The sequence below is a fragment of the Sarcophilus harrisii genome, chromosome 5 (assembly GCF_902635505.1).
Source record: "Sarcophilus harrisii chromosome 5, mSarHar1.11, whole genome shotgun sequence".
NCBI classification, from domain to species: Eukaryota; Metazoa; Chordata; class Mammalia; order Dasyuromorphia; family Dasyuridae; genus Sarcophilus; species Sarcophilus harrisii.
Window position 1 is genome coordinate 150032824 of NC_045430.1, and position 15466 is coordinate 150048289.

Consider the following 15466-nt stretch of genomic DNA (forward strand, 5'->3'; position numbering starts at 1 on the left):
TAATTCATGGATTATGTAAAAGGGGAAGTTTATACAATATTTATTTTATATATATTTATTATATTATTTACAATATAATAAATATATATATAATATTAATATTAATGCTACTCCCTGCTATAATAGTACTTGGGACTTAGGATGGGGACATTGGGTTAAGATTTGGATTAATACTACTGAGAAAGAAAACCAACAGTTTGATGCTTGTCAAATTACAGAATTATAGACATTTTGCTAGCCATAGACAAGCAGGGTTTTTTGAATATTAGATAATAAGTAATTATGTCCTTATAGAGAAAAAGAGGATTTTATAGAACTGACATTAGAATAATGTTTAGTTTGCTATGAGGCCTGGGCATTTAGAAAATGCAGAAGATTTGGAATCAAGTAAGGATTTAAGCCAAGCATTAGACACAACTGCCTGGGTAGAACTAGTAAAGTACTCTGCAAAGAGTCTAAAAGAAAAGCTTTTCTATGTCTGTGCTACAGGTTGCCCCATGCCTAGATAGTGCCATCCCTTTTTGATATAGTAAAACATGAGAATGAATTCAAGTGAGGAATCCTTTGGTTTCCCACAGTGACACTCCTGGGGAGAATTGCAATGCTTTGTTCTACCTTTTTCTTCTGTGAGAGAATAAACCAGGCTACACTAGTCCCTTAGCTCTGGAGATCAATCAGTTTGTCTCTCATGGGAGAATCAAGAAGAATTAAGTCAAGGACAGTAAACGATAAATTGAAGGCTAGAAATCTAGTTAGTTCTAGATTTGGGTCATTTCTATTCTGATGGGTAAATATTGGATAAGTTACACCAGAGAGGCAGTGAAAGGAATAGCATAAGTAGTTAGATGCCATCAAAAGAATGGCATGAGAAAATAGAATGATTCTAAAAAGGTTGTCGGCAAAAAGGAGGAAGTGGTAGTTTTACTCCTGGTACAACCCTGTCAGAAGAATTTGTAGAGAATTCAAAGATTAATTATCCATCCTGTTGAATGAAGTGAACTGTGAAAGCTGTCTCACAAGATGGAGACAGTGTTCTAAAGATTGGATGAGGGGCAGCTAGAGGGCACAGTAGATAGAGCACCAGCACCTCAGGAGGACTTGAGTTCAAATTTGGCCTCAGATACTTAACACTTCCTGCTGTGTGACCCTGGGCAGGTCACTTAACCCCAAATGCCTCAGCAAAAAAAAAAAAAAATGAATGAAGGTCAGTTGTGTCCTCGGTCTCTTTCTCCAGAGATCATGTGGTTTACAAGGAATAGGATCATATCCTTTGTGAGATTAAGTTGGGTGGCATTAAAACTCCCAAATAAGGTAATTTAGTAATCCTAAAATTGAGGTTGGGTTAGAAGTTTTTCCTCATTTATGACTTAAAATGTGAAGTCATTTGTCCTTGACTAATCAGGGCAAAGATCCAGCCTTTAGGGAGAGTTATCTCAGACCCCTATATAATTCTTGTCTGTTAACTAGGCCCCGCCTCACCGTGTCTGATTGTTTGTTGGGAGGGGTACCCTTTCTCACAAGATCGTAATAAAATTCCTTTCTGTTTTTACCTTGAGAAATGTCCTTGATTTAATTTGAGCCGGTATGGGGGCTTGTCCAGGATCACGTGACCTGGTGAGTGGATGGGGTCTCCATGTTACCAGGATGGCTCTCTGCCTTGCTTTAGGCAGACTTCAAACTTCTGAGACCTTTTCTTGCTTCCAGGGTCAAGTGACCCAGAGAGGAGAGACTCAGGGCAAAACGAAAATCAGTAAATCTGCGGCAAATTCCAGTGGTTGGGATTGGATGATGGTCAGTGAGGCAATATGGGATGCCAAACGGTAAGTGATTTGTGAGGCCCTTGAGTCAACCATTGAGTGGAGGATTGCAGACTCGGGAGGGGAGCTCTGCCCAGAATAGGCCTTTTGGGGTGACTGGGGCTGGAGGTAATCCTGCTGAATTGAATGTGGGAGAGCAAAAAGTCTCCACAAATATTCAGAATGGGAGGGCTCAGCCAAAGCTTCCTTCCTTGGATAAAGATAGTTGCTTGGGAAGATAGAAGGGCAAAAAGCAAAATATTAAATAGAGTTGCTGTATATGAGGAGGATGCTCCAGGGGCTAATTGAGTATGTCCAACTATATGTAAAATTGATTTGTGTGGGTCTGCTTTGCATTCTATGTTTTATGTTAAAAGTTAGCAAGCTAAGTGAGAGTTAAGGAGTCAGCTTGTGTTGCTGGTTTGGAAAAGATAAGGCTGAGTTGGAAGGAAGACTTTAATGATGTATAAGAAAGGAGTGAGAAAGTTTGGCATGGAATGAGAAGAGCATAGATTGAAAGTGATTAGAGAGTTTGAGAACTTTTGAGAAAATGGAAAAGCAATGGGCTACCACCTTAAAAAATGAATGAAATGAAAAATGACATTTCTGTGGAACTCAGAACTGGCCAATTTGAGTCTGCAGAAATAAAGTTATAGAACTGTTAAAAACATTTTAGCAGATTCTAGGGTTTTTGAGGATGTTTTAAATTACTTGTCACTATCAACTAAATTGATTTGGCCTATTGTGTTTTTTTTTTAAACTAAAGAAAGCAATTGTATTTGGTGCTTTGTTCCTTGTATAACAAACCTTAAATTTCTTTTTTTTTTTTTATAACTTTTATTGAAGAACCATGCTAGGTAATTTTTACAATTATCCCTTGATACTTTGTTCCGATTTTCCCTTCCCTCCCTCCCCCTTCCCCAGATGGCAAGAGCCATACGTTTAAATAGATTACAGTAGATCTTGGATAAATATATGTGGCAGAACCAAAGTTTTCTTGTTGTCAGAAATTGGATTTAGAAGGTATAAATAACTAAGAAGAACAAAATGCAAGGTTTACATTCATTTCCTAGTGTTCTTTCTTTGGGTATAGCTGCTTCTGTCCATCCTTGATCAATTGAAACTGTTAGATCTTGTCTTTGTTGAAGAAATCATTTCCATCAGAATATATCTCATACAGTATCGTTGTTAGGTATAAATGACTTTGTTCTGCCATTTACCAGATCAGTTCATGTTCTGCCAACTTCTTATTATCCTTTGGTCTTTCTTACAGAAAAAAATATTCCATAACATTATAAAAATTTACTCAACCATTTCCAAATTGATGGGCATCCATTCATTTTCCAGCTTCTACAAAACAGGGCTGCCACAAAACATTTTGGCACATACAGGTCCTTTCCTCTTTAGTATCTCTTTGGGGTATGCCCAGTAGAGACACTGGTGGATCGGGTATGCAAGTTTAAACTTTTGGGCATAGTTCCAATTTTTTCCAGAATGGCTGGATGTTCACAATTCCACCAAAATGTATCAGTGTCCCTGTTTTTCACATCCCTCCAAATTCTATTATCTTTCCTGTCATTCTGGGCCAACTGACAGGTGTGTAATGGATCTCAGAGATGTCTTAATTTGATTTCTCTGATCGATAGTGATTTGGAAACCTTTTCATATGAGTAGTAATAGTTTTAATTTCATCATCTGAAAATTGTTCAATTCTTTACCATTTATCAATTGGAGAATGGCTTGATTTTTATAAATTAGAGTAATTTTATATTTTGGAAATGAGTCCTTTATCAGAACCTTTGACTGTAAAAATGTTTTCCCAGTTTATTGTTTCCTTCTAATCTCGCCTGCATTAGTTTTGTTTTGTACAAAACTTTTCAATTTGATATAATCAAAATTTTCAATTTTGTAGTCAATAGTGATCTCTAGTTCTTCTTTTGGTCATAAATTCCTTCCTTCCACAGGTCTGAGAGGTAAACTATCCTATGCTCTTCCAATTTATTTATGATCTCATTCTTATGCCTAGATCATGAACCCATTTTGACCTTTATCTTGGTGTTACGGTGTTAAGTGTGGGTCAATGCCTAGTTTCTGCCATACTAATTTCCAATTTTCCCAGCAATTTTTGTCAAATAATGCATTGTTATCCCAAAAACTGGGGTCTTTGGGTTTGTCAAACACTAGATAATTAAAGTTATTGGCTGTTTTGTCCTTTGAACCTAACCTATTCCATTGATCAACTAGTCTATTTCTTAGCTAATACCAGATAGTTTTAGTAACCGCTGCCTTATAATATAATTTTAGATCTGGTACAGCTATAGCCTATTGTGTTTTTAAGTAGGCCTAATTTACATGATTAAAAACTTTCTGAGGGAAACTGCAGAAAGAAAAACAAAAACAAAAACAAAAACAAACTACTCTTTGGGTTTTTCCAAGCTTTTGAAGTTTGTGGAATCTATCTTGGCAAGGGAGTTATCCCTGGCAGACCTGAGTTCTTCTGGGGTTTGCACTGGTGCCATAACATCTTTGACATGGGCCTCTTCCCCAGCATTTCTGGCATAGAGAGTGAGGACAGACACTGGGCCACAGACCTATAGCCAGATACCTGGGTCCAAATTTCTTGGACCCTCTTCTCCCTGGGGTCTTAGAGTCTGTCAATTTTTAAAAGATCTGTGGTTGGACTTGAAAGGGCAGTTTTCTGCTATCTTAAGTTTTGGGGCTGTGTATATGTGTGTGTTTAAATTGGAATTCTGATTCTGAAATTGTAGGGGATAATTACTATTAACTCATCTGTGCTAAAATTGTGAGCTTGTTGATTCTGGTATAAGTGTTTAGAATGTGTGCATTGATAATGAAGTATTGTTCCTAAGAATTTAGATTTAGATCTGTATTTGATTTGATTTTAAGTTAAAAATTATGGTTTTCTGGTCACTTACCTAAAAAGGTCACATGTTTGTATCTCTTAATTATATGAAATATATTTAAATTATGTTGCTTGCTAAATAGAATATTGAGTAATTTGTAAAAATTGTATGAAGTGTGCTTTAACATTTTGTCGGCCCAGCTGGATATGTGGCATAAATTTTGTGAAATTTGATCCAAAGCTATTTAGAATATTAATCTTGAGATGTCTTGCTTTCTTCCTTTAACAAAGAAGTAAAAGTATATGGGGATGTGTGTAATTGCAGAACAATTTGTATCTGAAAGGTGTGTAACATGGCTAAAAATAACTAAGAAGGTATTGAGAAGATGTCCCCTGGAGAGAAAGGGAGCCTGGCTCCAGAATTAGGTTTTAATGAAATGACACCAGTGGGGAAACTGAGATATAGAGGGATAGGTGAAAGCTCTCCCCTGAGATCTGCTGCTTTAAGAGAGGTTAGTGGAATAACATTGGAACAAATTATACCTAAATATGGATTGGTAGACATTATTAAGTCTGATAAAGGAATATATTTTACTTTTAAGGTTTTTATAAGAAATAATGGGAAGGATTGCAAATTAAGTAGCAATTCCATACACCTGGGCATCTTCCCTGCCTGGAGGGCCTTAGGAGCAGCCAGAGTCAGGATAAATCAAAATCCTTGGTCTTTAGGGGAGAAGTGAAGGAGGCAGGAAAGCTGCCATGTGGCTTGCTAAAGATATATCCTGGATTCTGGAGTCTGGAGTCTCCAGCCTCTCTCCTCCTCATCCTGCCACCAAGTGACCCTGATTTCTCTCCCTCAGCCCTCCAATCCTTGCTTATGATTACCTCATCACTTGGAGAGCCATCATCTAAATATATGCTTATAGACCAATTATCTCACATCGAACAGGTAATTAGCCTCAAGTCTCGCTTGTCTGATTCAAGCACACCTTTTTCAGAGTTTCAGCTCTTGAAAGGGATTATATACTAGCAGTGTCTTCATCCCCTTTTAGCTCTTAGGAAACAAGGATTCTGACCAGACAACACCTCTGTAGTTTGCAATTTGCAGGAGAATGGGTGCTTACTAAATTCTAGAAGAAGCAGAGTAGAAGAACCTTACCAGAAGTTAGAGATGACTGAGACTACTGTCTGAAGATTAAAGAACACCAGGCTTACAGAACCTATGGAGAACTTCAAGAAGGGATTATTAAGGACAATTTATAATCTCTAAAATTGACTTTGCAATTAGGAATGTTTTGGTGGGAGATGGAAATGTTTGTGCTTAGAGGAATTTTAATAATACTGGTGATGTAGCTGTTACTTATGTTTCTCCCCCAAAAAGTTTAAAGGGACTCATCAATTGGAGGAAGTTGAATTAACATTTTTTAAAGAATGAAGATATTATTAATGTTAATTTTGATAAGGTTCTTTTATGTGAAATTAGGATATTCTATATTCTGTATGAGTTTTAATTAGTTTAAGGAGTCATCTTAAAGTTGTATCCATTATTTAAAGGGACTCTGAGAATAATAGCTTTTGCCTTTGTCCCTTTGAACATGTTTCTATTAGACAATATGCAATTTAGAATTTCTCTATGTATTGAGCATTTTAAAAACAAAATGTTTTGTGTAGTATTGAACTCAAAACCATCTACTTGCATATGAAAGTTAAGCTGTGAACCTTCTAGGATTTCTAATTGTTATAAATGTAAGGTCATAATCAATACCTATTTAGAATATGTGATCCCTGAGAGCTAAATTCACCTAAGATTTGATTGAGAGATTTCCTATTGGAGATAAATCTCTTGGGACTGTAGTTGATGTTATTTGGAGTTTTAAATTCAAGTATGATTGTCTGATGCATCATCAAGCCAGTGATCCACTAGCTGAAAGAAAAGCTACTCAGAAGAATGTGATCCTGAATTGTTACAGGTGGAAGTTAGTATTTGGGCAAGGGTTGTGAGGATGACTTTGGCCTCCAATTAAGGTGGGATCCCTCTGACTCAGTTTCCAGTGGTGTTTGTTTGAATAAAAAGTCACCTAATTATTCCTGAGTCTGGCTTAAGATGGAATTGTTGCTATCATGTATGTGTGCTTAGGCCAAGGTCTGAAAGACTTTGATGTTATTATAATCATGTCCCTGCTTTTTTTCTTTTATGGAAAGTTTTTATAATCAGAGCAAATGGTGAGTAGAAGCCATGAGCACAATCTCCCTCCCCTCCACCCCCCAAAAAAATGTGGTCATTATATCCTAAAGTAGGTAAATGAGTATTTGGTCTAGTCATCTGTCTGTTGCTAGATGCATGTGTTTGTCTATTTATTTTAGCATTTCTATTGTTGCTGACTTTTGTGGTAGGCATCTTTATTTGTGAAAGGTTACCTATTCCAATTATGGGGGACATAACTGGTTTGGATGATAAATGGCCTTGCTACCTGAGCCCAAGAAGAAAACTCTAATCAATAAGATGTCTGCGAACGGCTATCCTCATAGCACTTGGTAGGGTCCTCCCATTTCCAATCTGTATAATCCAAAATGATTAGAATGAAGGGCCAGGAAAGGAGGAAATTGTCTGGGTGATTTCATAGTTAATATTCCCATGAGAAAAGACCATGTTTCCAGGCAAAAATACTGACTATTGTCTTAGTAAAAAAGATAATCAAAGACATCAGAAAATTAGCACATATTCTGATTCAAACTTGGACCTCCCCTTTTAACACCTCTTAGTGGGTTTGGTTTGGAGGACCCTGTTGGAGACAGGCTTTATGCTTTCTCTTGATAGTCTCTGTAGAGTTATGTTTCTCCTGTGTGATGCAACTTATTGCCAATATTTTGTTTTCTGAACTGTGAAAAATCATTAAGATAAAAGGTATAGTCATGGGATTAGAGCCATCAATAGTGCTCAAGAAAGAAGGGTAGGAATCCTGGTCTGGGAGGATACGTCTGACCCTGAAAATGAAATCAGTCAGGGAGTTGAAGACATATATAAACTTTGGTGTGAGAAGCTATCAGCTGATGAAAGAGAGGGGGGAATTGAATGAAATGAACTGTGAAAGCTGTCTTACAAGATGGAGACTATTGTAAAAGGAGTGAAGGCCGGCTGTGCCTCAGGGCCAGGTTTCTTTCTCCAGAGATCACATGGTTTAAAAGGAGTGGGACCACAAAGCCCTTTTCTTGTGAGACTAAGTTGGGGCCATCTTAGCATCAAAACTCCCCTATAAATTAATTTAATTACCCTAAAGATGTGGTTGATTTAGAAGTTTTTCCTCATTTATGACTTAGAATGTGAGGGCATTTGTCCTGGCTAATCAGGAGAAATCTCCTTGATTTATTTGAGCCAATGGTCTTGTCCCATTCACTGTGCAAGACATCTGTTCAGGAGGTTAATAGACTTTTATAAAGTAGAATATAAAAAATATTAGCCAAATTTGAGGGGTTGAAAAAGGATGTGGAAAACTAAATTATTAAAAAAGAAAAAAAAGGTGGGTAATTGTGAGAAGTGGATTTGGTTTCCACAATTATGGAAATTACATTGGAAAAATGAAACTTAAATTAGAAACCCCCAAGGACATCAAGGAATAATCAAGGGTAAAAGCTAGTTATTTTCCCCTCAAAGAATGCATGCTCTTTGGGGGCAGGAACTGTCTTTTGTAATCGGTGGCCTGAGATTTGAAAAGAAGCTTTTGTTCTTTGCCCTTAGTCCTACCTCTATTACCTTCCCCCTTCTAAAAAATAAAAAAAAAGGAGCCTAAAATAAAGTGTTTGGGACAAAAAGACCTACCCAAATTGACTACGACAGAGATCATTCATAGAAGGCAGAATTATTTATTAGAATCTCAAGAAGCAGACCCCATCCTGGTCTGGGAGCCAAATTTCACAGCAGGAGAGAGCCACTCCCTTGAAAATGTTCACAGCTTTTATACATTTCAGACAAAGAACCCCCCAAATCCCATCCTCTATATGGTGTGATTGGTCACATAAGTCTACTGTTCCCCTAATTGGTCAGTGGAACGTAGTAGATGTATAGTTTTCTCACCAGTGTCCTTCTTTGAACAATAGAATATAGTCCAGGCCTTATCTAAAATCACATGCTTCCTAAACTGAGGCCTTTAAGGCTTTAGATCAGGGGTCCTCAAACTTTTTAAATAGGGGGCCAGTTCACTATCCCTCAGACTGTTGGAGGACTATAACAAAAACTTTGTTTTGTGGGCCTTTAAATAAAGAAACTTCATAGACCTGGGTGAGGGGGATAAACGTCCTCAGCTGCCGCATCTGGCCCACGGGCCGTAGTTTGAGGACCTCTGCTTTAGATAACAGTCCCTGAGTTCTTCACCTTTTTCCCACACAGAAGGCTCCTTTGGGACAGGGATTGACTATGTAATAAGGTGTGGAGGTTCACGTTGTGTAACTTGTGTAAATATCCAATTAATGGGGAATCAGGAGAGGGACTTGTGTTTCAGGATAGGAAATAAAATGCTGCCTTTGGAGGTTCAAAGGTATGCCTACTCACCTAGGCCGCCATACTTGCAAGAATGTAAAATAAATCTTCCCTGCAATCATCAGCGAGTCAGTGGAGTTCTTGCTAGGATATTTTGTTTGTTACAGAAGTGTTATATAAATATTCCCTGTCCTCATGGGGCTTACAGTCTGATGTGAAAATGAAGGAACAATCATTTGGGGTATAGAATGGTGCTCTGGAAGGTCAGGCCTACAGAGAATCTGGTTACAAGGCTAGTAAGGGACAGTGCCAAGAAAAGGAAGAATGAATAAACTCAGCCTTCCTCCCACCACTGCCTAAGCTATAAAGATATGTTTTTTATTTAAACAAACTCTGTGTGTTCAGCATGTTTAAAAAGGAAGGGTATCTTTTAAGCAAAAGATGCTTAGTGTTGCTGGACTTCATTTTGACCATCCAATTCCCAGAATCCATTCCCCCCCCCCCCCCCCAAAAAAAGAAACATTTCAAACAGGCACTTCCTTATTTACTTACCAGATAGTCTCAACTCTCCATTTCCTTTGCAACACACCCACAGGATCTCGAATTTGGCTATTTATCAGAGAACAAAATCAAGGAAAACGACCATTTTAGAAGTTGAATCACCAGTTGTATGTGACAGCTTTCTTTTAAACTCTTTAATCTATATTTAAAAAAGAAACAGACTTGTGGCTTCATTAGGATAGTAGAAATAGGGTAGGAGTAGAAAGGGAATTCCTCTCACTCTAAAAGATCTGATTTACAGTGTTTGAACATTGCCTGGAAGTCCAGAGCTTAAACAAATTGCTCGAGGTCTTAGAGCTTGTCTGGGTCATAAGAGGGATTTGAACTTGGGCCTTCTTGGGTATCTTTAGGCCAGCTCTCCATTAGGGTAGGTTGCCTCTCTTAAACTGATTTACCTCTGACATTATGAAGATGACCCTGACACATTCATTCTCTGAGACATGCAAGTAAGTGGCCCTGGGCCAAGGTTTTATCATTGGAGCACTCATTCTAACAGATCCAACCAAACTGGAAAGGTTCCAGATTGTCTGAGGGTCAAGTGATCTGAGCTCAAAAGGCCCCATCCTCAGAGTCACCACAGCTGGCCACAGCAGCTCATGAAACTGTCTACGTAGGGTTTTGATGTCAGAGAGTAGTCATGTGGATAAAATTAGGACTCCGAGGCACTGACTCTTACTAATTTGTGTTTTTGCAACTCACTTACTGGACAAGGTTTAGGATTAGTCAAAGGCGGCTTAAATGTGGTCAACTTCCTATTTAATGTTACTACATTAAGTTTTACTACATTACTATATAGCACAGCAGGAAACTTAGATTTTAGGAAACCAGGAAACCAACATCATTTTAAGCAAATGTGAGTATTCTGTTCCTCTAGTTTATATTCTTTCCCCCTTTGCTGACCTAGGTCCCTAGAGTCATGTAGAAAGTCCTGCAGTAGTGGAATTCTTCTCCTATCCTTCTCCTCCAGCCCACCCTACTACCACATATTCACAAGATACCTTCTGAGACCTCCTAGTCTAGGTAACCCCCTTGAATCTCTCTTTCTGTTTGAGAAGCTGGGGGTGAATTCTGGAAGTTAGTCAAAATGAAGTCCAGTAACAACTCAAGTCTTCACTGATTTCTGCATCTTTTGCTTAGGAAATACTCTTCCTTCTTTGACTTTTTTTTTCCTGAAGCAGTTGGGTTAAGTGACTTTCCCAGGGTCACACAGGTAGGAAGTGTTAAGTATTTGAGATCAGATTTGTACTCAGGGTCCTCCTGACTTCAGGGCTGGTGCTCTATCAACTGTGCCACCCACTGTCCTGATACCCTTCCTTCTTAAATATTCTGAACATACAGAATTTGTTTATATATATATATATATGTATATATATATATATGTATATATATGTATATTTATTTATAGTTTAGACAGTGATGGGAGAAAGCCTGAGTTTATTCTGTCTTCTTTTTCTTGGCACTGTCCCTTATTGACAACAATGTGACTAGATTTCCTGTAGTCCTGTCCTTCCGGAGCACCATTCTACACTCCAAAATGATTATTTTTTCCTTTTCACATCAGACTTGTTTCCTTATATTAATAATGTAAAACATTCCCCCAAATATAAAGCAAATAAGAAAAAGGGAGAGTGCATGGCTAAACAAGTGGTGGAACAGATCATACAAGATAAAATGTATAATTTGGATTTTGCAAAATTTAAAAATTTGTACAAATCTAACACAATGTAAATCTAATATAAAGATAGTTAGATGATATAGGAGATAGAGGGCTGGCTCTGGAGTCAAGAAAACTCATCTACCTGAGTTGAAATCTGGCTGTAGACACTTATTATTAAGAAAACCCAAAATGGGGTCGTGAAGAATTGGACAATATTGAAAAATGACTGAACAGCAACAATAATGTAGTAAAAATCAGAAAAGAAACAGATTAACTTGGGAAAGAAATCTTTGCAACATGTTTCTCTGATAAAAGCCTCTTTTCCAAGATTAAGGAACTGATTAAAATTTATGAGACTGAGAGTCATTCTTCAACAGATAAATGATCAATTTTCTGAAGAACAAGAAACAATTTTCTGAAGAAATCTAAGCTATCAACAAGGATATGGAAAAATGTAATTACAGAAATATAAATTAAAGCAACCTTAAGATTCTACTTTATAACTCTCAGAGTGACAAAGATGACCAAAAAAACCTCCTAAATGATGAATGTTGGAAGGGCTGTGAGAATATGGGTACATTATAGTACAAAGCTTTTCTTAAACTGTGGGCTGCAAGCTCACATCGGGTCACAAAACTGAATGTGGGGGTTACAAAAGATTTGGCAACAATAAATGTATCAAATAATCTAAGATTTAATTCTTTATATAAAATTTTTAAAAGTACATCCATTTCATTAGTATTGCATATTTATTTTTGTATTAAATGAATGGTAAAATTATATGTATACCAAAGAATTAATTTAATATAAATTTCTTTATGATTTTTTATCAGTAAATGTTAGATTTATATACCTATTTTATAGACCTACATACTTGGAATTGTGTAATAATTTCTCAGGCAAAAAGGGGTCATGAGTGGGAAAATTTTAATAAGTCCCATAATATGCTACAGGTGGAGCTATGAATTGGTCCAGTTATTTTGGAAAACAATTGGAGTTATGCTTAGAAAGTTACTGTTCCTATCATTATATCACTACCAGGTCAGTACTTCAAAGAAAGAAGAAGATGATGTATATGAATAGAAATCTGAACTCTTTTTGACAGCCAAAAATTGGAAACTAAGAACTTCTCCTGTTGGAGAATGGCTAAACAAATTATGATATAAATTTGCATGTATAATATAAAATGTAATGTAATATATGTGATACAATGTGACATAAAATATAAAATTAGTGTATCATGAGAAATTATGAAATGGACAATTTTAGAAAAAATTTGGAAGATTTTTATAAATTGATGCAAAGTGAAAGGAATAGAATTAGGAGAACAACCTATACTACAAAACTATTATAGAGAAAAACAACTTTGGAAGACTTTAGAACTCTGATCAATACAAAAAATAAACCACAAGACTAAATGAATGAGGACAAAATACACTCCTTTCCTGATAGAGAGATAACGAACTTAAAAGATACAGAAAGAGACATACTTTTTTAAACCTGGATAATGTAGGAATTTTTTTTACTGAATTATGTAGATATATATTAAAGTATATTTTTTAATTTGCTCAGTGGAAAGGGACTAGTTGAGGACCAGGTTTATAAAAAAAAGAGAGAGAACAAAGGGCAGTTTAGAAGGACTCACAGACAAGCATTACAGTTTTGAAATGTATATTTTTAAAAGTAGAAACAACTGGTAGAAATTCACAGTTCCATACAATTCTATCTATATGGAAAAACTCCCTTTCTTTTTTTTTGGGGGGGGGTGGTATTTAGATCCAAGATAAAAAAAAATTGAAAAAGCAATAGCATTTATTAAGTATCTTCTATGTGCAAAGCACTATATCCTAGCATAGGAAATAGAATTTTTAGGCTAGTCTTGTAGTTTGGGTATTATAACATTATTTTTTTGACTGCTTTCAGACTATTTCTGTTACCTGACAGTACCTGATTATTGGTGCATCAATGTTTACTTTATGTCTTTGTTTTGATTCTTTTTAATTTAACAGTTTTGTTTTTTTAATCAACTTGGTTTCTCTATATTTCTCTTTGTTTCTCTCTGCCTCTCTACTTCATACACACATACACACACACATATATATATCCCATCCATCCAAATATGTGTGCATATGTATATACATATATATATGTATGTATGTATAATGTTCCATTCATAGTGCTCATTTTTGCAAACAAAAGAAGCAAGTGCCTTCTTGTCTCTCTTTTTTTGGGGGTCAAACTTGGCTATTACAATTTCTTGGGCATTTTGATTTGTGGTGATTCTTTAAATCTACATTGTAGTAATCATTGTGTATTTTGTTTTCCTGGTTCTACTCACTTCTCTTTGCATCAGCTTATGTAAATTTTCTTGTGCATCTTTATATTTTCAGACTTTGATTCTCATTAAAATGAAGACATCTTTGGGAAAGTCAATATTTTACATTAGCAGTTATTTGTGCCCTAGTGCAAATAGTTTAAAAGGCCAATATGGTAATAGGCTGAGTGACTCTGGATAACTATCATGACCCCTATGTGCCTCAGGAAACCTCTGAGGATTTATCTACAGGCTCATGGATAAGTTACCATCAATGTTAGGGGATTGTGAAGAGAATCCCTGCACTGGGAGTTCTCTCTCCACATATCCTAACTGTGTTTTTTGGTCTATTTATTAATTTCTTTCTGAGACAGCAGATTTTGATAGGAAGGAAGCAGGAGAGAGCCTTAGAATAGTGGACATTTAAGACAGGTAAAGAAGGTATCCTTGAGTGGGAGAAGGGAGACAGTGCAAGAAAGCTAACGTCTACATCACAGTTTTGAAGGCAGGTGGTGCTGCTTATACTTTTTGTTTAAGAGATCCTCCTTATTAAGAACAGGGTCCTTCCTTCTCTAGCATGTTGTTCAGTTGTTTTCAGTCTGTCTGCTTCTTCATGACCCCATCTGGGATTTTTTTCTTGGGGGGGGGTGCAAATATACTGGAGTAATTTGCCATATCTTTCTCTAGCTAATTTTACAGATGAGGAAACTGAGGTAAATAGGGTTAAGTGATTTGCTCAGTCACACAACTAGTGTCTGAAGCCAGATTTGAACTTATTTCTTTTTGCTTTCAAGTGAGTGTTCTAACCACTTTACTACCTAGCTGCCCATTTCCTAGCATAGTTTCCCTTATTTCTTTTGAAAGAGGGATATTGAGTTAGAATAATAGTGCAAACTAGAGTAGGAAAAAGCCTAACAGAGTATAAAAACTATAGAACAGTAATACAATAAATAATGTCAATAACTCATTTTTCTAGGACTTGTAGTTTAAATGTGATTCCTTCCCAGCAACTCTATAGGTAAAGGTAGTAAAAATATTATTATTATATCTGTTTTATAGATATGGAAACTGAAACTCAGAGGAACTACTCATATAATTAATAGCTAGGAGATGAACTTAGGTTACAGAAACAGAACCACAGGATCTTCATGGAAGGGACCTAAGAAGGCCACTGTGTATCAACTGTATCTGAAGAAGGATCCTCTTTGCACATATCCCACAAGGAGAAAGAAAAAAAGGAAACATTTTTCAATCAATCAATAAACATTTAATAAGGACCCACTGTGTGCCAGGTATTTTGTACTGTGCTAAGCACTTTACAAATATGATTTCATTTGATCCTCACACAGCCCTGGGAGGTAAGTATTAATATTATCCCAGTTTTACAATGGAAGAAATTGAGGTAAATTGACTTGCCCAGAATTACACAACTATTACATGTTTGAGGAGACATTTGAACTTTATATTTTTGAGCACTTTATATCCACTGTGTCACCAATCTAGAGGAACAACAAACTACTTCTCAAAGCAGTTCACATCAATTTTGAACTGATCTCATTGGTAAAATGTTTTATTTTCCCTTTTGTCAAGACTAAACTTACCTCTTTGCATCTTCCACCCACAGCTGCTAGCTCTGTCCTAGTCTTCATTATAGGCAGGATGCTATCTTTCCTTATAAATAATTGAAAAATCTTCCAAAAAAAATAAGAAAAGAAAATGAGAAAAGGGAGTAAAAAAAGAAGGCACAATACAACAAAAGCAACAGGTTTTCCTTTACTTTTTTCCCGCTTTTCCTCCCTTT